This window comes from Coregonus lavaretus, assembly GCF_964263955.1.
Source record: "Coregonus lavaretus genome assembly, chromosome: 39".
NCBI lineage: Eukaryota > Metazoa > Chordata > Actinopteri > Salmoniformes > Salmonidae > Coregonus > Coregonus lavaretus.
Window position 1 is genome coordinate 14,403,451 of NC_140026.1, and position 26,572 is coordinate 14,430,022.

The 26,572-nt window shown below is 42.3% G+C and overlaps 1 pseudogene across 1 annotated transcript; it reads right to left on the reverse strand.

Annotated features, from left to right (window-relative positions):
- Positions 1-287: 287 nt before the first annotated feature.
- On the reverse strand, positions 288-24,803 carry LOC311112955 (annotated as a pseudogene). The gene is made up of 10 exons: positions 24,699-24,803; positions 24,230-24,577; positions 23,260-23,610; positions 22,968-23,078; positions 22,553-22,602; positions 22,307-22,430; positions 3,734-3,738; positions 1,328-1,456; positions 563-597; positions 288-419 (listed from the first exon to the last, which is right to left on the reverse strand). The product of its transcript is annotated as an uncharacterized misc_RNA (transcript).
- Between the last annotated feature and the right edge of the window lie 1,769 nt (positions 24,804-26,572).

A 26,572-nucleotide genomic window follows, 5' to 3' on the forward strand; every position in this document is an offset into this window, starting at 1 on the left:
AACACTGAGCTGCTCCTTCCTGTCACCCACACTACAGGAAGTGATGCATTGCTCACTGGTCCCTCCTACTCTACCTCGGACCCCAACCATGATGGCTGTCACAAGGGGATTTTTGACTACTTGGAATAGGGGGACAGAGCACAACAACAACAATAGCTTTCACCTGGATTCACCTGGTCAGTCTATGTCATGGAAAGAGCAGGTGTTCCTAATGTTTTGTCTACTCAGTGTATTACGCTAGTTCTTCATCAGTGCTACACTGATATCAATATTAAAACATTTAGACACTATCTTGTGGCAGCGTACACAACATGCTCCATCTCCATCATTTGACCTTTAGCGGTCTTCTCATTCCTTGTCCTCTTCTGACAGAAACTCAACGCTGCGTAGTTTAGAGAGTCTGGTTCCTGACCTGTATCCTGTAGAAAACAAATAATAAGATTACACAAAACATGCAAATACTGTATCAAGAAAACAAACACTTCTAAAAGATAGCTTAATCCAAGTACTGTTATCTTTATGTCATGGACACAAATCAAGTAAATATAACAGTTTCTATTACCTGTCTATTTTGTGGTTGCAGCTGAGCCTCGATATCTGCATAAGGAAAGAGTCATTTAGGTCAGTACACAAACAGTTATTCAAACATTCATGTTACGTTGTGGATCTTTGATGTTATGGGGCTATTTTGCTTCCACTGGTCCTGGGATCCGTGTTAAGGTCAACGACATCATGAAATTTACCAAGTACCAGGACTATTTTTTGCCAAAAACCTGGTTGCCTGCCAGGAGGCTGAAACTTAGCAACAATTTCCAGCAAGACAATAATCCCAAACACTCATCATAATCCACAAAGAAATTGTTAATTCACCACAAAAATCTACATTTTGAGTCTCCGGACTTGAATACCATTGAAAACCTGTAGTTTGAATCGAAGAACGCAGTCCATAAGCACAGACAAAAGAAATCAAGGATCTGGAAAGATTGCTGGAGGAATGGTCTAAGATCCCTCCCAATGTGTTCTCCAATCTCATAAAACATTTTAGAGAAGGCTCAGTGTCGTTATCCTTGCATGGGGAGGGTGCTGGAGTATTGAAAACAGGGGTGTCAATCATTTTGAAACCTATCTTTTTGAGAAAAATTATATTACTTGTTACACAAAATCTCTTTCTCTGATCAATTGTGTTTGTATAAAATAATATAATTTTCACAGTATTTGAATGATTTGTTTTATACAATCTTCTTTGCTCATCGTTATCAAGGGTGACAATAATTGTGGAGGTGACTGTATACAGCTTGTGGAAAACGCTTATGGTCCTCCACTGTACCTGTGTTAAGTCTGTTTGCATCTCGTCTGATCTTGAGGACCAGGATGAGGATGATTATCAGTAGAACAGCAGCTACAACACCCAGGATCACAACCAGTAGGAACAGGTTCATGGTTCCATCAACCTTTCCTAAGAAACAGATAGTTTCGTTACAATGTCCTATTAGATCAGGGGTGTCAAACATATGGCCGGATCTGGCACGCAAGGTGATTCAATGTGGCCTGGGGTTTGAGTTTAAAAAGAAGAAAAAAAAGAAAACAACCTCAATGGACATTTAACCTACTGGGCAAAAACTGGTTGAATCAACATTGTTTCCACGTAATTTCAACCCAAAAATGCAAAGTGATGACGTTGAATCGACGTGGAAAACTGATTGGATTTGAAAAAAGTCAAACTTAAGGGAATTTAGTCTTTTTTTCACCCAACTTTCAACCTAAATCGAATGACATGGTGAAATGTTTAGTTGATTTCACGTTGAATTCACGTTAGTTGACACCTCAACCAAATGTAAATCTAGACTGAACTGATGTCTGTGCCAGTGGAAAATGACTAAAACTAAATCGAAACTGTCTTCGAAATGATAATGGATATACATTTATACAGTCTCTTCACTCTGTTCAGCTCACTAACTATCACCGAAATGAAAGCTAGACAGTCAGGGAGCATTGAAAATAAAAAAATATTATGGATAGAGGGCACATTTTGACAGCAAGGAAATATAATACATTTTCAGTGCTGCCCTCTGGACCTCAGTGAAAACAATATGTGGCCCCCGGGGGGAAATTAATTTGACACACTTTTAAATTAATTATAGATACCCATTGAGTCTTGAAGAATATAACTTATAAATGCCTCATGAGCTTAGTTCAAGTGTTGTAGCCCATCAGAAACCCAATTATAAGCTTGTTTTACTCCAATGTTTGTAAACATTCGAAATGTAAACAAACACTCTATATCCTCAAAAGATGGTTACAACTATAATTTGGATATTATGGATGGTCAGTCTTTGCATCCATAGCTCTGTCTATGAATTTGAGAGTGGTTACATTTCTCCAGCCCCGTCCCTCAGCTTTGTACCAAAACAGAGGCTTGTTATTGTTTCAATTTAGGACTCTAGCTTTAAATCAGTTTGTGATAATTTAATGACGGACCTAAATTAGCTGCATTTGTTAACAGTAAAAAAAAAAACATGAAAAGGAACTAACTTTCTTTAGATGACTCTGGTATTTCCTCACCTTCGTTGTACCCGGTAACAGCATGATTGGTAAATGCAATTGTCATTTCTGAGAGAGGAAAGACTACGGTCAGCAGTGGTTTGTCTGTAACAGGAAAGAGTAAGGGCTGCAACGCGGACTGGAACGACAGTTACAAGGAAAAGCGTCTGACGGCTGTGCCACAAAAACCCCGGCCTCTTAACAGTCAGACACCGGTTACACTTTCATTAACTCCTGATTAGATGAATACATATTTTTTAATGTTTCATCAAAATGCCTAACATACACTGAGTGTACAAAATATGATCAACACCTGCTCTTTCCATGACATAGACTGACAAGGTGAATCCATTTGAAAGCTATGGTCCCTTATTGATGTCACCTGTTAAACCTACTTCAATCAGTGTAGATGAAGAGGAGGAGACAAGTTAAAGAAGGAGTTTTAAGCCTTGAGATAATTGAGACATGGATTGTGTATGAATGCCATTCAGAGGGTGAATGGGCAAGACAAAAAATTTGTCTTTGAACGGGGTATGATAGTAGGTGCCAGGTGCACCGGTTTGTGTCAAGAATTGCAACGCTGCTGGGTTTTTCACGCTCAACAGTTTCCCGTGTGTATCAAGAACGGTCCACCACCCAAAGGACATCCAGCCAACTTGACACAACTGTGGAAAGCATTGGAGTCAACATGGGCCAGCATCCCTGTGGAATGCTTTTGACACATTGTAGAGTCCATGCCCCGAATAATTGAGGCTATTCTGAAGGCAAAAGGTGGCAGTGCAACTCAATATTAGGAAGGTATTCTTAATGTTTTGTACACTCAGTGTATATCAAAAGCCAGATAAATAGTTGAAAACGTACCTTGAACCTTTAGAAATGTTGCATTGACAAAGACCATGTAGCTTTGTGGAAACATTCCACAGAAATACAGGCCAGAGTCAGATGAATCCACATTTGTGATTTTGAGGAAGATGGTGGTGTTGTTGCTGTACATTTCCAAATGACTACTTTTAAAACCATCGTTGTGCCTAAATGTCGATGGATGTGAGCCGTGCATAGTCGAGATACACACAGGCTCTGATCCGTTGACTTGTTTGAACCAGGCTGCGTGTCCCACAACCGTTGAAACATTTGAGCACTGTAAGGTGATGGTATCCCCAGTACGCACCACTATAGTCCGAGACTGAGTTACCAAACCTGAAACACATAAGACCTAAGTTAATGATTGTAATAGTTTATATTACATGTACATTTCTTGACATGAGCACTAATGCATGCTGTGCTAAACATTCTGTTAAGATACATTCTTTGGAAATGTAGGTTCTATGACGGATGCATTAAATCGTTAACATGTATAGCCTACTTACTCAATCCATAGACCAGTAGAGCTGGTATATAGGTTCTCATCATTATGTGTGTAGATCAGTTCTGCTCTGTCTGGCTGTGAATCAGAGAATATCTCTTAATTCACTCTGAGATCAGACTGAGTCAAAGGGGATTTCATTGGTAGGGGGCGTTGTAGTTGGTATCGGACCACAATGTCTACAGAAAGCAGAAGTGATACTCCTACAGGTGTTTTAATGTGGAATGTAATAACAGAAGTATATGTATGTGAAATACATCAGCTCTGTTAAAAGTACACTCAAGAAAAACTATTTTATTTATCATAGTGATTAAGGTGTAACATTAAAACAGAGTAAGTAATATGCCCCACCAACATTAGACAACTATGCAGAAAAAAAATGAAATATTGCTTAAATAAGAACATCTAATCAATGATGGGAACAGTCAGATTAACTGATAATTGGCACACACATGGTGGTGTAGCAGGAGGATCGGCGTAGCCATGATCCAAGAAGTTGTGAGTTCAAATCCCAGGTGAGGACATGTTGAATAATAATGAATGAATGAATGAACATGCACAATGTACTGTACATGTTTCAAGCAGACCACCATAGTCCCTGTGCCCAAGAACGCCAAGTTAACCTGTCTAAATGGCTATCGACCCGTAGCACTCACATCTGTAGCCATGAAATGCTTTGAAAAACTGGTGATGGCTCACATCAACAACATCATCCTGGACCCACTCAATTTGCATACTTCTTCAACAGATCCACAGATGATGAAATCTCTATTTCACTTTCCCACCTGGATAAAAGGAACACCTACGTGAGACTGCTGTTTATTGAATAGAGCTCAGAATTCAACACCATAGTGCCCTCCAAGCTCATCACTAAGCTAAGGACCCGACCGCAAGGCGCAACAGATTGTAGTGCGTTCGGCCCAGTACATCACTGTGGCTGAGTTCCCTACCATCCAGGACCTCTATACCAGGCTGTGACAGAGGAAAGACCTAAAAATGGTCAAAGACTCCAACCACCCAAGTCATAGACTGTGCTCTTTGCTACCGCACGGCAAGCGATACCGATGCACCAAGTCTGGAACCAACCGGACCCTGAACAGCTTCTACCCCAAGCCATAATACTGTTAAATACAGTAGTTAATCAAATAGCTACTCGGACTATCTACATTGCACTAACTTTTTTCACTCATCACATACGCTGCTGCTACTGTTTATTATCTGTCACTTTATTCCTAGTTATATGTACGTATCATCCTCAATTACCTCGTACCCCTGCACCTCGACTCTGTACTGGTACCCCGCGTGTCACGCCCTGGCTCGGGGGACTCTTAAATGTTGAGCCAGGGTGTGGAATTTCTGTTACATTTTCTATGTTTTCGTTCTAGATCATTTAGATCTATGTTGGCCAGGGTGGTTCCCAATCAGAGGCAGCTGTAGCTCGTTGTCTCTGATTGGGGACCATACTTAGGCAGCCTTTTGGCATGTTAGTTTTGTGGGATCTTGTTCCGTTAAGGTTTTGTGTATAACCCAGGACTTCACGTATCGTTTGGTTTATTGTTTTGGTTCGTGTGTGTACTAATAAAGAATGTACGCTTATCACGCTGCGCCTTGGTCCGCTTCAGTCAGCGATCGTGACAGAAGATCCCACGACCAGAGGACCAAGCAGCGTGCCCAGGAGGAGAAGTTGGCGATGTCCCAGGTGGGCGAATGGTGGTCTTGGGAGGACATATTCGCGGGCAGAGGGCCATGGGCAAAAGTAAATGCCCAGGCAGGAGAGGAGAAACGGTGCCAACCGTGCCGACGACGGACACGCGAGAGGCAACCCCAATAATTGTTTTTGGGGGGGCACACGGCGTGGACGACGGGGCTGCTGGAGGAAGCTACAGGGCGAATCGGCGGACTAGGAGAGGAGGCCACCAGGTTACGGGGGCTATTGGTCACGAGGGAGAAGGAGAATGTAGAGGCACGGCGAGAGGAACTGGTTAGGCAGCAGAGGGAGCGGAGGTTTATGAGGAAACCCAGTCCCGCTCCTCGCACCAAGCAAGTGGTGTGTGTCACCAGTCCGGTCCGGCCCGTTCCTGATTCCCGCAAAAGGCCAGTGGTGTGTGTTCCCAGTCCGGCCCGACCTGTTCCTGTCCCCCGCACCAAGCCTGTGGTACGCGTCGTCAGCCCGGTCCGGCCTGTTCCTGTCCCCTGCACCAAGCCTGTGGTGCGCGTCGCCAGCCCGGTCCGGCCTGTTCCTGATCCCCGCACCAAGCCTGTGGTGCGCGTCGCCAGCCCGGTCCGGCCCGTTCCTGCTCCCCGCACCAAGCCAGTGGTGCGCGTCGTCAGCCCAGTCCGGCCCGTTCCTGCTCCCCGCACCAAGCCAGTGGTGCGCGTCGCCAGCCCGATCCGGCCTGTTCCTGCTCCCCGCACCAAGCCAGTGGTGCGCGTCGTCAGCCCGGTCCGGCCCGTTCCTGCTCCCCGTACCAAGCCAGTGGTGCGCGTCGTCAGCCCGGTCCGGCCTGTTCCTGACCCCCGCACCAAGCCTGTGGTGCGCGTCGCCAGCCCGGTCCTGCCTGTTCCTGCTCCCCGCACCAAGCCTGTGGTGCGCGTCGCCAGCCCGGTCCGGCCCGTGCCTGCTCCCCGCACCAAGCCAGTGGTGCGCGTCGCCAGCCCGGTCCGGCCTGTTCCTGCTCCCCGCACCAAGCCAGTAGTGCGCGTCGTCAGCCCGGTCCGGCCTGTTCCTGCTCCCCGCACCAAGCCAGTGGTGCGCGTCGCCAGCCCGGTCCGGCCCGTTCCTGCTCCCCGCACCAAGCCAGTGGTGCGCGTCGTCAGTCCGGCACGGTCCGTGCCTGTTCCACCGGAGCTAGAGCAATCCGCTCCACCGGTGTCCAGTCCAGCTCCGGCCAGCGGGACCAGACCAGGGGCGCTACGGGGGGGTAGACAGAGAGTGGTGGTCACGCCACTCTCTGAGCCATCTCCGAGGCGGAATGCCCACCCGGCCCCTACCCCGTTGTGTTGGTGTGGCGTGGTCGCTGTCCGCGCCTTTGGGGGGGGGGGGGTACTGTCACGCCCTGGCTCGGAGGACTCTTAAATGTTGAGCCAGGGTGTGGAATTTCTGTTACATTTTCTATGTTTTCGTTCTAGATCGTTTAGATCTATGTTGGCCAGGGTGGTTCCCAATCAGAGGCAGCTGTAGCTCGTTGTCTCTGATTGGGGACCATACTTAGGCAGCCTTTTGGCATGTTAGTTTTGTGGGATCTTTTTCCGTTAAGGTTTTGTGTATAACACAGGACTTCACGTATCGTTTGGTTTATTGTTTTGTTTCGTGTGTGTACTAATAAAGAATGTACGCTTATCACGCTGCGCCTTGGTCCGCTTCAGTCAGTGATCATGACACCGCGTATATAGCCAAGTTATCGTTACTCGTATTATTACGTGTTTTACTTTTCTATTATTTCTATATTTTCTTTCTCTCTGCATTGTTGTGAAGGGCTCGTAAGTAAGTATTTCACTGTTAGTCCACACCTGTTGTTTACGGAGCATGTGACAAATAAAATGTGATACGAATAATTAGTTGAAACAACTACATTTGTGGTGTAAAAAAAAACAAACATATTCAATGCAAGGTTAGTGCTGCTGGTAATGCTTTATTTGGATAGTCCCTACAGCTGGTCTATAGATGTTCAACTAACTATCCACTAACCTTAACCCTAGCCAGGATGTGGCTACAGATACAAAGGTAGACAGGTTTTTTCAGAGACTGGCTTTTTAGCTAATGATCAACGCCTGCAGCTCTGTCTGGGTGTCAGAGTTACTAACCAATAATATCAGGTCATCTCTGGCTCCAGACTTGTAGTTCCTGTCAACTCACACTGTGGTTGATGCTCGACATATTTCTAATGTCAGTTAGACCATGAAGAACAAACTGCAAGAAAGGGGCATACCTGACACCTATAAAGGACTTTTTTCTCACGTTTGAGTCAAACTCTGATACAGCAACATACTGCGGTTGAAGCCTATTCATGATGGACTTTGGAGAAAAAGGTAAATTAATGATGACTATTGTATTTCATTTAACTTGAAAATATGGTTAATTTATGTACAACTAATTTAGGTACAGTGTAATCAGAAATAGATAAGAATGTTGTTCAATTTCTGATTATTTATGACGTTCATGTAACTTCAGAGTTCACTGTTTGAAATACGAATGGTACAGTCTCTCTACAGGTCTCAGACCCGCCAATCAGGCATGGGGACCATCACTCCTGATGTGTACGACAGCCAACCCCCTGTCTCTTACTCTTATCTGACAGACAAGACCACCAGTATACACATTGGAAGGACAATGATGAAACTCTGTCCTGCCATCTCTCTGTTATTCTGAGCAGGTAAAGCTAGGGGTAATAAGAGTGCAAACGTACTATTAAAGGGACAATCATGCTTACGTATTTAAGATTCAAATATATTTTGAACTATGATATGTGGATTCTTTATTAATATAAATATTTATCTTTCAGCTTTGTCACTTGCTGTTGTTTTCACTCAGTCTGATGTTTGGAACGCCGTCACTCTTGGAGACACAGTTGATTTGGAATGCTTCATCACTGTGTCTGTCGATGATAGGACAAGCCCCAGATGTTATCTCTGTATGCTCACTGCAATTTTCTTTGGAGAGTTTGACAAAAAAGCTTATCTTTGCTACAAGGAAGAGTGGCACCAGTTGTGTGCTAACCATCTCCGATTCCAACATGGGGATGTATTACTGTGCTGCAATTGATTATGAACGCATGATCTTCAGGAGTGGTGTTTTTCTGATGCATCAGGGTACGCATAAAGGTTTTTTATCTTCTCTTTTAGCACGGATATGTTGTATTTGGAAATTGTGCAAGTCATTGATAGTAACGTGATTTTATAGTCCTGGAGAAGGTGCAGATTCCAGAACCCAGCATGTTGTAGAGCAGCCTGTGTCTGAGTCAGTCCAGCCAGGAGACTCTGTTACTCTGAACTGTACAATACACACTGAGAGCTGTGCAGGAGAACACAGTGTCTATTGGTTCAGACATGGCTCAGGAGAATCCCATCCAGGAATCATTTACACCCATAGGGACAGGAGTAATCAGTGTGAGAAGAGCCCTGAGGCTGGGTCTCCTACACAGAGCTGTGTCTACAACCTCCCCAAGAGGAACCTCAGCCTCTCTGATGCTGGGACTTACTACTGTGCTGTGGCCTCATGTGGGGAGATACTGTTTGGGAACGGGACCAAACTGGATGTTGAAGGTAGCTTACATTTCCTAACCCAAATACTATTATTAGAAAGACATGAACATTACAGTTAATGATTGATTACACATTATCGACTGCTGCCCATAGCACCATAGTGGTGTGATACAGTATATTTAATTTCTTTCAGATGGTGATGTTGATCCATAGATGACAATCCTGGACCTTCTCTCCATCATAAGAACTGGAGTTCTCCTCTGCTGACTGACCATCTTCATCATCATCTACCTCACCAGGAAATAGACAAAGTTAGGGCCAATATCAATAGCCTATATGTAGTATGTTACTTGCTTTCACCAAATCCCTGTGTATGCACTTATTGTATAAGCATTAATAAATAGCACTGTGAACATTGATACTGACTTAAGTTGTTCTGTATGAGTGAATGGGTCAGAGGTTTTCATGAAGGAAAATAGTTGACCAAACTATTTAGATGACACCCAATCTGAATCTGCACTTTGGACCCTTGTTGAATACTTTAGGTTATGGGAAAAGCTTTTAGCTTGTTTGTATTCTTCACATAATTTCCACATCTAACTGAGCGACAGGGGTCTGGTGTTCATCATCCAGATGAACAAATGAAGAGAGGTGTGAAAAGAGCTTGTGTGGTTTTGATGCACTGAGAAGTGTGGTGAGAGCTGAAGGCCAGTCTTCCTGTAGTGCAGGTTGTTTGTCTTCAGCAGAGAGAGAGTGACGCATGACAGGTCTACTGTCTCCATGTCACATTATTGTCAACCGCCCCTCAAATCACCAACGCACTTCTACTTACACATGTCACGTGGTGGAAAAGTGACCAGGTTCTTTTGAGCAGGCACATTCTTAGAAAATGAGGTGCTACTTGGAACCTAAAAGGGTTATTCAGCTGTCCCATATGAGCACCCTTTGCAGCACTATTTTTTGTCCAGGTAGAACATTTTCAACAAATAAAATGTGTTTGTTGGGCGGGCAGAGAGAGAGAGAGAGAGAGAGAGAGAGAGAGCCCAGTGATGTTCACCTCAGCAGGTCTCACTCATCACTGAGCTGCTCCTCCTGTCACTCACACCACAGGAAGTGATGCGTTCCTCACTGGCCCCTCCTCTACCTCAGACCCCAATCATATTCTCCTTATAAGGCAACTAGCTGCTTCTCAGAATAGGGGGCTGTGATCAGTGCAACAAGACAGGAAATACTAAGGGGCGAAAAACATAATGACAAACAACATTGTGGCAGTTTGGAATAAACTCTCTATTTTTATTAAGTAATCAAAGTAATAAAATGTTCCAAAGCTGGGTACTTTGTCCTTTACGGCCAACTTATTAAAGAATAACCAAATCATTAATACACACAACAGAGATCTAAACTAAGAGAGGCCAAAAGAGGCAACTACTCCTGTGTGGCCATTAAACAGTTGTGGCTTGAGTCTAACTCCCCCTCTCTAACCACTGAGCTGTGTGGCCTAACAGAGTGGAAGAGGGCTACAGTGGACCTGAAGTACAACGCACAGAAACTACAGATATATTTACTGATTTACATTTCAATGCATTTGTTTTAACTACATACACAATATAGAAGGATTTAAACTTGTATTCAAAGATATGGCAAGCCACTTTCCCTCTTCTCCATCCTTCTCCACTTTGTCATCTTGTAGCAGCATACACTACATGGGGGTCCAGCTCCTCTCTTCTTCTCTTCCTCTTCTTTATCTTGGAGGTGAAATTCAGGGCGGCAAAATTCAGTGCATCAGGATCTTGGTTCTGTAGATTTGGAAACACCATAACACACAATTATGATTTAGACTGTTTCTGAATTGCTCATATTTTCAAAATAATGTCACTGAACAAATATAATTTACCTGATCATTTTGTGGTTGTCGTTGCGAGTCAGGTCCTGAATATGATATAAAACAGAGATGAGAGAAGATATCAACTGATCATTCCATTGTAGTGCGCAATATACAACTTGTACTGACTCTTTCAATTCTCAGTATACAATATTTCAGGGATAGGCAACCCTGTTTCTGGAGTGCCGCAGGTATTGCAGGATTTTGTTCCAACTAGGCACCACACCTGCCCAACTGAGCTAATTGATCAGTTCAGCGATTGCCTAAATTGAACACAACTGGTCTTCCAGGTCGGTTAAATCAAAAACATGAAGGGCCTGCGGCACTCCAGGACCAGGGTTGCCTACCCCTGCAGTATGTCATGAGAAACATTTTCACTATGTAAGTGTAGTTAATAGCCGGCCCCATGTGAAATGGGCTCCATACCTGTGTTTAGTCTGTTTGCATCTCGTCTGACCTTGAGGACCAGGATGAGGATGATTATCAATAGAACAGCAGTTACAACACCAAGGATCACAACCTCTAGGAAGAGGTTCATTGTTCTATCTTCCTCTCCTACAAAACAGATTTCAATTAGAATCAGACCTATAAAAAATGAAAATTGCCACATATATGAATTCCATTCTGTGTTTAGATCTACACTGCCAGAACATGAAGGAAGGACTGAATCTTCAAATAAGAGAGATGAAAGTAATTTGTGATTATGGTTGGGATATAGAATGACAACCATTGATGTATACAATGACCACAGATAAAAATAATCGTATCACCAACTACTGATGTTCACTCTATCATTTAGTTTGATAGAGAATGATAAGATATTTTAGGTATAGAGGTTCCCAGAATTTCTTTTACTCAGAATTGATTAAATATATTTTAACAGACCACTTGGTCTGAAAAGTGTCTGGACGACAGTAAATATTCTAAATCCAAATCTGTTCTCACTGTGAGATTCTCCTCACGTTTGGGTGTATTTATTTTAGTGGGCGGAAGGACCTCCTGGAGTGGCTAACTATTGGCTGGAATTGGTGGTGGTTTGCCAATAGGGGGCACTCTTTTGACTGCGTCAATAGATCACTGAATTTAGGAACTTTTGCGATTGGCAGGAGCAGAGGCTTGTAGTTCACCCATAGTATACCTGTAACGTATACGCCAGGAGTCAGAAAGCAGGTGCAGAAGGTGAGTTTAATAATGAACAGATACAAAAGACCAGACATGGGAAGCGTACTGAACGTGAGAGAAAACCAATAACAGCTAAGGACTGATGACAACTGAGGGCTAAATAAAGGGGGAATAATCAGGGTATTGATCAAGTCCAGGTGTGCCTAATGATGGGACGCAGGTGTGCTTAATAAAGGTTGCCAGGTGTGCATAAGATGGGTTGCCAGGACCAGTGGTTAATAAACCGGCGACGTCGAGTGCCGGAGCGGTGGAGCGGGAGTAGACGTGACAATACCTTAAAGGCAGTGACGAACCATGGCTATTTGACCTAGGCCTTAAGAGGGGGGGAAACATTGCACCAAACTCAAAAATCAAGAAAAACTGAGACAGCACCCACACTAACATTGCCAGCAACAACAACCACATTGCTTACACAACCTATGGTAGGCTAACACCATAACTATCATACTATCACCAAAAGTGACAACAGTGACACGTGAAAGGATGTGAGTTTGACAGGCATGTCACTACTTCACAAAATAAGCATTTGAAAGTAAACCTTTTTTTTAAAATCAAAATGCTTTTTTAGGGCAGAAATGCCTTTTGGAACATGTGAACTTTCATGTGCCTTAATAATAATAAACTTGTATGCACTCTGTAAATATGAATAAAATGGTTAATTTACGAGCCTAGTTTGTTTAGCCACGGAAAAAGAGAGGAATCTTCCCGCTTGCCATGATTCACTGAGATAATGGATGGGGCTGGACCTGCCGAGAGATGAGTTCGGATTGGTCTGCCATGTAGCACGCTTCTGTCTACAACATGAGCTGCTCAGTATGTGTAGGCAATCCTTTCTAACACGTTTTTTTTTGTTGGTATAATATCATGAAGAACTGTGATAATGTTGCTAATGCTCTCCACTCTCGACTCTTCACTTTCTGGAGGAACGAAGCAGAGTATGATAGCAGGAGATGGAGATTTTTAAACGGATGGGTTTATTGGTGTTAAAATACACCAGTTATGCTATTTTGGACCACCAGCATGCTGATGTCATGTAGCCTGTCGTTTTTGTGTTTATACTGTTTCATAACGACAACGACTAGTTCGATGTCGGACGACAATAGAATGTTCATGATGTCAATGCGACAATTGTATACCGACATGTCGATAGACGTAGTACAAACCAGCCTTTAGTCTTAATCTTTGGTTGTTTAGTACACAACCGTACTCACTCTGTTTAGCCTCACATGTGAATCCTTAAAGAGATGGGTGGGGCTAAGGCTTAAGAGGGTGTGAACAATGCTGAATGGGTGTAGACAAAGAAGAGCTCTCCAGTATGTGTACTAAAACATTCAAGGGCCATTTTCTCAAAAGTGAGGTTACAAGTTTATCAACTTTCAAAGCAGAATTACTTTCCCATTGTTCCTCAACTGTAGTGTATGATATACCATTTTCTAGCTCTGAGTATCTACTTTTATCCAATGTAAAAAACACAATTTCAAATTTTGCTACATAAGACCGAATCGAGCCTGTCGGTCACAAATGGTCCCACCCATTACAAGTCAAAATGTGATTGGTTGATTCCACTGTCACTCCAACATTCTGCTCTAATACTGTTGAATGGCAGATGCCTTCTATCGAGGTTCTGAGGGCCTAGTCAATGGTGAGCTATCTAGCCACAGTTATCTGCTCAGAGACCACGAAAGACAAATCCTGATTGGATCTTTTTTCTCCTCAGTTTGAACCCTTTCCTTTCAAACACAATCTGAAGAGATCAGAAAATCATTGAAATATTATAGAAAATATTACATAGAAATTAAAACAATATTTATAAATCCTTGGGCCTTTTCTAAAAGCATAGAAGCCCTCGACTGTTCCCTACTGCCTAAAGGGGAGTGGGTTGTTAAAACAACAACATCTATCCTCTGAAAATGAAGACCAGGCTTTTGCTTAACTTTACGCTTCATCCAAAAAGTGAAATTCTGACCTTCGCTGCATTACATTTGAAAGCATAGATCATAGAAGATAAACACAATAGTGTCAGCCCAACAGGACGCTCAGCTCTGTTCATCCAGTCTCTTGTAATCTGGGTTAGGTCAAACCACAACAGGGGCACTTAGCCTACCTTCAGCATATCCTCGCTGTTCACAGCAGAAACCCTGAACACTGCTGAAATGCTAAATGAGATACCGCAGAATGTATCTCAGAAACAAAATAACCTAATTTAAGAAGTGTTGTTCCACAGAGGTAGACTGTTCCACTCAAGACACAGGTTTTGAAGAATTTTTTTCTTTTTTACTCAGCCACTTTTAGCCATAGCCTTCATCAGGGTGCAATGATACAATTCATTTTTTTATTAAAACTCACAGACACTTTGAGGCATTCCAAAATTGCATTTTAATGTATATATTACAGTTAATATATTTGTGTAAGATGTTGTCTTTTCTTTTGCTGTAGTTCCTGCAGGAGCTGGGACTGAGCCCTCAGCCATACAACAGGAGATTGGTCTCATGTCATGGTCGCATTTCTCCTGGTACAAGCAACCCTTGGGAGAAAAACCTCAGCTCATCTCAAACATCTGTAGGTATGACAAGGGTCCTACATTTTAACAGGAGTTCAAGGGTAACCCTCGATTTTCAGTGCAAAGCAGCCAAGGAATAAATCACCTCAGCATCTCAGACATGAAAAGCTCAGATTCAGCCACGTACTACTGTGGGAGTGCTCACTCAAATGTGTTGGAATTTGGACAATCCTCAATGTAAAAGGTACAGTACTGAGATTTTTTAAAAATATTCCTTAAATATTTTCAGAGAGTCTGAATTTGTAGATAAAGAGTAGTGATGAGTTAGCCTAAGCCTAAAAAACGTTTTAGGATTTTTGGATATCAGGTATTCTCACATTCAGATGATTCTCTCATTGACTAAAAACACTTGCTACAGGGAAGTTGTAGATAGTTAACACAGATTTAATGACATATTTAAACCCTATTTTTAAACCCTCTCCTACCCACTGTATTACCTGATCAAATAAAGGCAAAATAAAATACATGCTATTACACTGTAATAACCCGTGCTGTATAATAGAAAACATGACATTCTTTCAGGTGGTGATATTCAAGTGGTGACTGAAGTGGATATGAGGATCCTTGTCCTCTTCTCCATCATAAGAACTGGATTTATCCTCTGCTGTCTGACCATCTTCTTCATCATCTACCTCATCAGGAAATAGATTCATTCAACGATTCAGTTTCTCAATCCTTCAGCTGTTACAAATACAGATGTGGTTTACTGTCTTTTCAAATGTTTCAGTGCTCGTCAGTTTTGGTAACATAATGTCAAGTAAAATGCCCATATGTCAGCCTTTTGACATGTTGAAGATGCAGATATTGATGTTCAGACTATTAATAAATAAATACATCTTTATTGAACTAAAATGCACATTTTTATTCAATACTGACAAAATGACACATTAGATACTGATATGAGGTTTTTATAGTGTTATGGGAAACAAGGTTAGAGTTAGTGGATAAGTGACTTGGTGCCACAGAGTCTGCATTCCTTATGTCAAAGGAGATTACTGATGTTGATCTTAGAATGAGTGATGGACAGGATATACTGACTTGGGGTAAAGGGTAATAACATCAAGTAAGGTAGTCCCTACTGATGGGTACCAGATGTGTTGAAGAGACGTGTAACAGAGTGTATATAAGCTGATATATGTTCTGTGTTCAGTGAGTTCGGAATAGCCACAGGCAGGGCTATGTATTTTGTTATAACGAACCATGGTACCATATTAAATATTAAATGAACTCCCCATCAAAAGTGTCTAAGTATATCCTTACATCCTTAATTACTTGATACCCGAGAAAATCATCATAACAGACACAGTATGATATGTTAATATATTCAAACAATAACATTTCAAAGCTGTTGCTTTATGGGAGAATACACAATGTGTGTCTCAGAAATATCTCCACCCTGCCCTCTCCCTCTTCCATGCTCAGAACTGTTTATGGAGAAGCTCAGTGCAGCTTAATTCTCTGTGTCCACGTTCAGATTCTAACATAAAGAGAGAGAGATAAATACTTCATCCACAATTGCTAAATTATGAGAGCAGTTTGATGTCAGGCAAAAATTCAAAATGACTCACTTGGACTATGGGTGAAGTGTCCTTGGTCATCCCTAATTGAAAACAAACCATTCATACACAATATAATATTAATGTATGCCATTAATATATGGCATTAATATATTATTTATTTTGTATAAGGTTTGACAGAGCACATAGCTGGAGAGGGAAATATCTGCTCACAGTGTGAACCATTCAGAGGTAAAGAGCCCACGTTTGGCTAAGATTTAGACGTTTGCATAGGAGTTAAAGTAAGGAAGTTGAGCCAAGGCAGAGTACAATTTCAATCATCATGCAGTCAGGGATGGGATCAATACATTTCAATACAAGTCCATTCAGGAAGTATACTGAAATTCTAATTCCAACTCTCTTCAATGCTTTTCATGAGGAAAATTTGGAATTGGCATTCTCTCAACCAGCTTCACCTTGAATGCTTTCCCAACAGTCTTGAAGGAGTTTCCACATATGCTGAGCACTTGTTGGCTGCTTTTCCTTCACTCTGCCCTCCGACTCATCCCAAACCATCTCAATTGGGTTGATTTCAGGGGATTGTGGAGGCCAGGTCATCTGATGCAGCACTCCATCACTCTCCTTCTTGGTAAAATAGCCCTTATACAGCCTGGAGGTGTGTTGGGTCATTGTCCTGTTGAAAAACAAATGATAGTCCCACTAAGCCCAAACCAGATGGGATGGCGTTTCGCTGCAGAATGGTGTGGTAGCCATGCTGGTTAAGTGTGCCTTGAATTCTAAATAAATCACAGACAGTGTCACCAGCAAAGCACCCCCACACCATAACACCCCCTCCTCCATGCTTTACGGTGGGAACTACACATGCGGAGATAATCCGTTCACCCACACCGAGACACGGCGGTTTGAACCAAAAATCTCAAATTTGTACTTCAGACCAAAGGGCACATTTCAACCGGTCTAATGTCCATTGCTTGTGTTTCTTGGCCCAAGCAGGTCTCTTCTTCTTATTGGTGTCCTTTAGTAGTGGTTTCTTTGGAGCAATTCAACCATGAAGGCCTGATTCACACAGTCCCCTCTGAACAGTTGATGTTGAGATGTGTCTGTTACTTGAACTCTGTGAAGCATTTATTTGGGCTGCAATTTCTGAGGCTGGTAACTCTAATGAGCTTATCCTCTGCAGCAGAGATAACTCTGGGTCTTCCATTCCTGTGGCGGTCCACATGAGAGCCGGTTTCATCATAGCGCTTGATGGTTTTTGCGACTGCACTTGAAGAAACTTTCAAAGTTCTTGAAATGTTCCGTATTGACTGACCTTCATGTCTTAAAGTATTGATGGACTGTCGTTTCTCTTTGCTTATTTGAGGTGTTCTTACCATAATAGGGCTATCTTCTCTATACCCCCCCCTAACTTGTCACAACACAACTGATTGGCTCAAACGCATTAAGAAGGAAATCAATTTCACAAATTAACTTTTAAGGCACACCGTTTAATTGAAATGAATTCCAGGTGACTTCTTCACGAAGCAGGTTGAGAGAATGCCAAGAGTGTGCAAAGCTGTCATCATTGGCATTGAGTGGCTATTTGAAGAACCTCAAATATAAAATATATTTTGATTTGTTTAACACGTTTGGTTACTACATGATTCCATATGTGTTCCTCTGTAGCTCAGCTGGTAGAGCATGGCGCTTGTAACGCCAAGGTAGTGGGTTCGATCTCCGGGACTACCCATACACACAAAAAAAAAATATGCACGCATGACTAAGTCGCTTTGGATAAAAGCGTCTGCAAAATCGCATATTATTATATATGTGTTATTTCATAGTTTTGATGGCTTCACTATTATTCTACAATGTAGAAAATAGTAAACAAATAAAGAAAAACCCCTAAATGAGTAAACCCCTTCACTTTTTCCACATTTTGTTACGTTACAGCCATATTCTAAAATTGATTAAATAAAACATTTCCCTCATCAATCTACACACAATACCCCATAATGACAAAGCAGAAACTGAAGTACCTTATTTACGTAAGAATACAGATCCTTTGCTTTAAGACTCGAAATTGAGAACAAGGATAACCAGTTTCCATTTATCATACTTGAGATGTTTCTACAACTTGATTGGAGTCCACTTGTGGTGAATTCAATTTATTGGAGATGATTAGGAAAGGCACACACCTGTCTATATAAGGTCTCACAGTTGACAGTGCATGACAGATTAAAAACCAAGCCATAAGGTCGAAGGAATTGTCCTTAGAGCTCTGAGACAGGATTGTGTCGAGGCATAGATCTAGGGAAGGGTACCAAAAAATGTCTGAAGGTCCCCAAGAACATAGTGGTTCAATGTTAACTAGCTAACATTAGGCTATAACTAGCAATGCAAATGGCTTTCTGAAATACAAATAATATTCCTACACATATCATACACATAACGTTAGCTAACGATCCAGCAAGCCAACGTTCACTAGCTATCTAACAGTATGCTTTAACTTGCAATGAAAACAACTTTCTGACAAAATTAGAAATTTATAGTATCTGAAAATGTAGCTAGACTCTTACCTGTATACATAGATGAATGCTTCACGGCAGACTGGAAGCCCTTTAATTCCGTTTTGTTTGTACAGCTTGCTTGGCCCACGTTGTGTCAAGTCACTCCGGTTCACACTGACCTTGTGGAGAAAGTAGTCCATCACAACTTTTTCCAACTGGTCTCGTCGGATGTGGCAGGGCTTGAAAACTATTACAGACTACAAAGGGAAGCACAGCCGCGAGCTGCCCAGTGACACAAGCCTACCAGACGAGCTAAACCACTTCTATGCTCGATCGAGGCAAGCAACACTGAAGCATGCATGAGAGCACCAGCTGTTCCGGATGACTATGTGATCACGCTCTCCGTAGCCGATGTGAGTAAGACTTTTAAGCAGGTCAACATTCACAAGGCCGCAGGGCCAGACGGATTACCAGGACGTGTACTCCGAGCATGTACTGACCAACTGGCAAGTGTATTCACTGACATTTTCAACATGTCCCTGACTGAGTCTGTAATACCAACATGTTTCAAGCAGACCACTATAGTCCCCGTGCCCAAGGATACTAAGATAACCTGCCTAAATGACTACCGACCCGTAGCACTGACGTCTGTAGTGAAGTGATTTGAAAGGCTGGTCATGGCTCACATCAACACCATTATCCCAGAAACCCTAGACCCACTCCAATTTGCATACCGCCACAATAGATCCACAGATGATGCAATCTCTATTACACTCCACACTGCCCTTTCCCACCTGGACAAGAGGAACACCTACGTGAGAATGCTATTAATTGACTACAGCTCAGCGTTCAACACCATATTGCCCTCAAAGCTCATCACTAAGCTAAGGACCCTGGGACTAAACACCTCCCTCTGCAACTGGATCCTGGACTTCCTGACGGGCCGCCCCCAGGTGGTAAGGGTAGGTAACAACACATCTGCCACGCTGATCCTCAACACGGGGGTCCCTCAGGGGTGCGTGCTCAGTCCACTCCTGTACTCCCTGTTCACCCATGACTGCATGGCCAGGCACCACTCCAACACCATAATTAAGTTTTGCCGACGACACAACAGAGGCAGGCCTGATCACCGACAACGATGAGACAGTCTATAGGGAGGAGGTCAGAGACCTGGCCGTGTGGTGCCAGGATAACAACCTCTCCCTCAACGTGACCAAGACAAAGGAGATGATTGTGGACTACAGGAAAAAAAAGAGGACTGAGCACGCCCCCATTCTCATCGATGGGGCTGTGGTGGAACAGGTTGAGAGCTTCAAGTTCCTTGGTGTCCACATCACCAACGAACTATCATGGTCCAAACACACCAAGACAGTCGTGAAGAGGGCACAACAAAGCCTATTCCCCCTCAGGAGACTGAAAAGATTTGGCATGGGTCCTCAGATCCTCAAAAAGTTATACAGCTGCACCATCGAGAGCATCCTGACTGGTTGCATCACCGCCTGGTATGGCAACTGCTCGGCCTCCGACCGCAAGGCACCACAGAGGGTAGTGCGTACGGCCCAGTACATCACTGGGGCCAAGCTTCCTGCCATCCAGGACCTCTATAGGCGGTGTCAGAGGAAGTTCCTCAAAATTGTCAAAGACTCCAGCCACCCTAGTCATAGATTTTTTTCTCTGCTACCACATGGCAAGCGGTACCGGAGCGCCAAGTCTAGGTCCAAAAGGCTTCTCAACAGCTTCTACCCCCAAGCCATAAGACTCCTGAACAGCTAATCATGGCTACCCGGACTAGTTGCACTGCCCCCCCCCCACCCCCACCCCCACCCCATCTTTTTACACTGCTGCTACTCTGTTAATTATTTATGCATAGTCACTTTAACTCTACCCACATGTACATATTACCTCAACTACCTCAACTAGCCGGTGTCCCCGCACATTGACTCTGCACCGGTACCCACCTGTATATATAGCCTCCCCACTGTTATTTTATTTTACTTCTGTTCTTTTTTTCTCAACACTTTGTTGTTGTTTTATTTTACTTTTTTATAAAAAAATTAATGCATTGTTGGTTAAGGGCTGTAAGTAAGCATTTCATGGTAATGTCTACACCTGTTGCATTCGGCGCATGTGGCAAATAAAATGTGATTTGATTTGCTGAAAACCCACATAGAGACACAGACACACAGAGAGCAGGTAGGAGGGTCCAGTTTGCACAAAGCCAGCAGGCCACCTGACCGAAGCGTAGATACGGCCTCGTCTTGCGCTTACAGAAGACTGCAGAGTACCTGTGAACTTGTTGTGGGGGTGGGTGTGAATGGCATGTTATCAACACAACTAAAAGAGGACACCACATTACAAAGGAGAAATGACTTGAATAAATAAGTTGTCTCCAATACTTATTCAACTACTCCCTGGAACTCAATACAAAACTACACACAAACACGAGTCATTGTCTTCGTCATGTAGATCACTCTACTACCAATTTTATTTTGAGCGATTATGTGGCTCCTCCTGTTAACTAAGCTACACTTTATAATAACTTAGTTGATGTTTGTAGTAATGATCCAGTGATGATGACTACCTGGCCTGTTTGATTCATGTGACGCCATGATGCTGAAATGGATTTATAACATGACACAGATGTGTAATATGCATGTAATAAATTACCTTGTTAAAGATTCTTAACAAAACATTGTCTTTGTTGGGCATTTCTTGACAGCTGTTATGACTACACACATGACTATCTCAGGAAAGTACGTTTTCAATGATTCAAAGTGAACAATTTTAACATTTTGACAATTGTAAAGGTTGCTGCCAACTCTACTGTTAAGGCAGTTATGGGGACTTCCATGTACACTGCTCCACCCTATTGAAAGAGAAATTAAGTGCAGTACTTCAACCTGCACACATGCATATTCACATGTTGTATTGTTTTTGAAAACGTATTAGTTACAATGCGTATATTGTCATATTTGGATTATATTTTCAACATATCAGCTCTCTTCAAAAAATACTGAGCTAAAAAGTTTATTTTTAGTTCAGGCTTTTCTCATGAAGAGAGTGAGTTGTGATCTTATTGAAATGGGATGTTTGTGGTTGATGCACTGAGGTGTGTGAAGACAGTGTGTGGTGAGGACTGATGGTCATTGCTGGGGGTTTGAGATTAGTTAAACTGAGTGGGAAATCAATTTAGGGCCATCAGAAAAGCACAGAGATCTGATGCAGGATACAGCTTCAAAAAGAGAGTTTGAGTCAACTGAAAGTGTTAGTCAATAGAATGTACTCTATGCATGCTATTGTGCACAACATGTAATCTGGATGCAATGTCCCTGCAAATTTACCAGTTTAGCTTGAAGAATGTGAGTGAAAATCAAATAATACATCTAAATGTGAATTAATGTTTTATTTGATCTAAAATGCACAACAGTATCACAACAGTAATGTCAATGGGAGTTTGACAGAATACAAGCAATTGTAACACAATTCTAATGATAAAACACAGTGTTTAACAGAAAAGGCAATGCAAGTCTTAAAGGAGGTAAAGCTATGTTTCCGTCCATGTTTTGGCACCTCACCCCTGAATACACAGTGTCTCTCTCCATGGCACTCCTCTGTCTCTGGGTTTTGGCTTCTTGTGGATGACATTCAGAGCAGCGTAATGGACTGACGTGAGTGTGTCATCATCTTCTTGATCCTAAAAGGAATAGCAAAACAAATTCCAAAGATATCAGGAAATGACCTGATAATTTGATAGAAGGATCTGTTCACAGTTAATCAAAGTCATGCTCAGAATAGTAAACTATAAGGTCTACATACCTGGTTATGAGAACTGGGGACAACCGGACCACTTGGCTGAGGATGCGTTTCTTTTAGACAAACATGAAGGAATCATCATCATCAACATCAACATCATACAATGAATTAGTCCAGTTCAAAACATGTAATGTATACTCTACCATACCGTATACTTTTTTTGTTTCTTTTTTACCACAATCACAGTATGGTACTGAATTGTTACCCAGAAGTAATTGTATATTGAGATAAAAACCGCTAATTCATCCACACTCTTCCTTAAAACACCCCTCAATCACTTTTTTGGTTGTTATTGCGGCAACATTTTACTGTAATGATCATCACATTGCATGCAATCATATTGGAAAAGTACGTGAATGATCACACAAAATGGCCGAAGCCATTTTAATAGAAACAAAGGGCCTTAATGATACAGAACCTTTCCTCCTTCTCATACAGATGAGGAGGACAACGATGGCGATCAAGCTCAAGATGTTGGACACGATTAAAGCCAGGAGCTTGGGGTCCACCAGATCAGCAGGGCTAGGACCTGTGGTTTAAAATAAGCTGTTGATATTTATTCTCAGTTAAACAGCTATATTTGTTTCAATTGTAAGCTTAGCCTTAGACCCTTTTACAATTTAGAGTTGCATCAGCACATTTATTTTAGTTTGATTGCTCTTGAATTATGACAGATTCAAATCTAAATTCAGAGTTTAAAATCAAAATACCTCCAACATCCAGCTTGGTCCCTTTCCCAAACAGTATCTCCCCACACGAGGCCACAGCACAGTAGTAAGTCCCAGCATCAGAGAGGCTGAGGTTCCTCTTGGGGAGGTTGTAGACACAGCTCTGTGTAGGAGACCCAGCCTCAGGGCTCTTCTCACACTGATCACTCCTGTCTCCATGGGTGTAAATGATTCCTGGACGGGATTCTCCTGAGCCATGTCTGAACCAATATACACTGTGTTCTCCTGCACAGGTCTCAGTGTGTATTGTACAGTTCAGAGTCACAGAGTCTCCTGTCTGGACTGACTCAGACACAGGCTGCTGAGTAAGATGCTGGTTCCTGGAATCTGGACCTTTTACACAATAAAACCAAGGTTCTAATAAATGTGTGTTATATTACAATATAACCACATGATAGTCACATGATAAGAAATATACACTGAGTGTACAAAACATGCTTTTGCCATGACATAGACTGACCAGTTGAGTCCAGGTGATAGCTATGACCCCTTATTGATTTCACCTGTTAAATCCATTCAATCAGTGTAGATGAAGGGGAGGAGACAGGTTAAAGAAGGATTTTTAAGCCTTGAGACATGGATTGTGTATGTGAGCCTTTCAGAGGGTGAATGGGCAAGACAAAATATTTAAGTGCCTTTGAATGGGGTATAGTAGTAGGTGCCAGGCGCATCGGTTTGAGTGTGTCAAGAACTGCAACATTGCTGGGTTTTTCTTGGTCAACAGTTTCCCGTGTGTATCAAGAAAGGTCCACCATCCAAAGGACATCCAGCCAACTTGACACAACTGTGGGAAGCATTGGAGTCAACATGGGCCAGCATCCCTGTGGAACGCTTTCGACACCTTGTATAGTCCATGCCCCGACGAATTGAGGCTCATCTGAGGGCAAAAGGGGGTGCGACTCAATATTAGGAAGATATTCCTAATGTTTTGTACACTCAGTATGTTACTTACCCCCATACATCAGAAACACACCCTTCCCGAAGGTCATGTTATCATAATCGCGTGCAGCACAGTAATACATCCCCATATCTGATGGTCTAGCATCTGAAATAGTCAGCACAAAACTGGTTCCACTCTTAGTTGCCGTAAACCGGGTGCTGTTGTTAAACTCTCCAAACAACTTTGCAGTGTTGGAGTGAGTGTAAAGAGACAGCATCGTTACTGGTGCTCGTCCTATTATCATCTTGATCCAGATGTAGTAGTTGCCATCTTCTTCTGATATGAGGCATTCCAAATGAACTCTGTCTCCAGGCAGGAAAGTCTTTAAGACGTCACTCTGGCTGATCTTAGCAAGAGACCCTTAAAAATAATAAAACATTCACAACCTACTTTTTCTTACCAACTTTTTACAGGGTTTGTGTCTGCAATTTCGAATGAAAATTGAACCCCAACCTTATGCACTAACCAAGATCAGCCTTACCTGTTTTAAACATCAGTAGAAATATGAGAAATAGTTGGGTCATTGTATAATTCCTTCTCTGATGATAGCATCTCATGCGTAGACTAGTCATCCTGTGTGTCAGATGAGAGTGAGAATCAGAGGGTTACGGGTGTCTTTTTATACTTGGGTTGGGTGATGGTCCACAGGGCTGATTGGCTGCTCTGTGAACTATAAAGACACGGAACAGGACAACTTTACCCTCCCCTCTGACTTTTTTCTGTCCTCATGTTACGCAACAACAGTTTCCATATTCTTCAGAAAAGCTATCGAGATATGAACACCATGTGGACCAAATGAAATATCCTTGTCCTCATTTCAGTTCTTGAATGTAGCATTAACATTATTCATACGAATGACAACTGCTTATGAATGCCTTCTCCAGTACTTTAAATCAAGAGTCTTGGACATTGTGGCAAATTATTTTCTATCAGACAGAAAGATTACTATTCATGCAGTTTTTTGTGATATTATATGGTTGAATGCATACATTGAGGAGTGTTTCCACAATTCCTTACATGATTTATCCCTCTATTGATCTCAAAATTACCAATATAGGCCCTCACCAACAGGGGGAATCTTGCTCTATGCTCCCTCAAATCTACTCTATAGCTTACACCTATAAGGATACTCCTTCATATTTATATACTCCCAATACTGTCTCCAGTTTTGCCATTTGTACCATACTATTTCATCTGCAAGATGAAAGTCATGACAACAACAGGTTTGTGTTCTTTAAACATGTGGGATGAGTGTGGTTCAGCTCAGAGAGTTTGTGAAACTGTGTTGGAGACCTTGGTTCCATCTGAAAGGGAACCATATTCCCTACAGCAGGGTTCCCCATCTGGCTTATTTGGCTCCCCAAGTATTCTGAGCAATACAAAAAATAAAAAATAATAAACATTGTGTGGAATTTTCATTGTTGGACATAAAAAATTGTAAGAAAACACCAGGAAATCAGCTCCAAGTGATTTTAATTGAAGAACTCTGTTACCAAATATTCCCATGCATAAGAAAGGGACACGAAATGATTGTATACAAATGTAAGCAAGGTTTGAAATGATTATGTTTAAGGCAAACATTATATCTGTTTGGGCTTCTTGCGGTCAATTTGCAGTCTACAAATTATTTGTAATTATGTTCCGGCCCCCGACATCCGCTCAAGAAAGAATTGTCCTGCGGCTGAATCTAGTTGATGATCCCTGCCCTACAGTACATTGTGCACTTCTTTTGACCAGGGCACATATGGTGCTATTTTGGAAGCAAACTTGTCATTTGGTTGATGCTGTAGGTAGATAACGGTTTTGTTAAAAGTAAACTAAGCCTTGATAAGTGCATGGCCTTAGTGTACCTTCCTATTCTACTAAACAATGATGACATGAAAACCATGGGCTATAAGTGTAATATGTCATCAAACTGCCTTGGTAGCAAACGATAACACAATGTCACTGGAAATATGAGGTGTAAACTCAAAAGTACCTAAGAAGGAAAAGTATATGCCAAATGTGCGAAGGCATGATGTCTGTTTGTTTAGTTGTTGAGTGGAAACTTCGGACCACAGAGATCTTTGTTTGATGTGTGTTGTTTTCCATCCCTGTTCACACAAGCGAGGTGACACTGACCACAGGTCGAGGATGTTGTGTCTGCAGCGAATGCATCAGATGAGAGTCTGCAGAGAGCATTGACACCTGCCTCTGTACACTCAACATTAGAGCAGTAGGTATATTGTTTATGGATGCATTCACTGTGATTAAAGTAGACCTACTAGTGCTCAATATCTCGAATATAACATATTTTATGGTATTTTTGAACATAGCCTGCTAAAATATGGTTATTGTACTAAACAGAAGATGGCG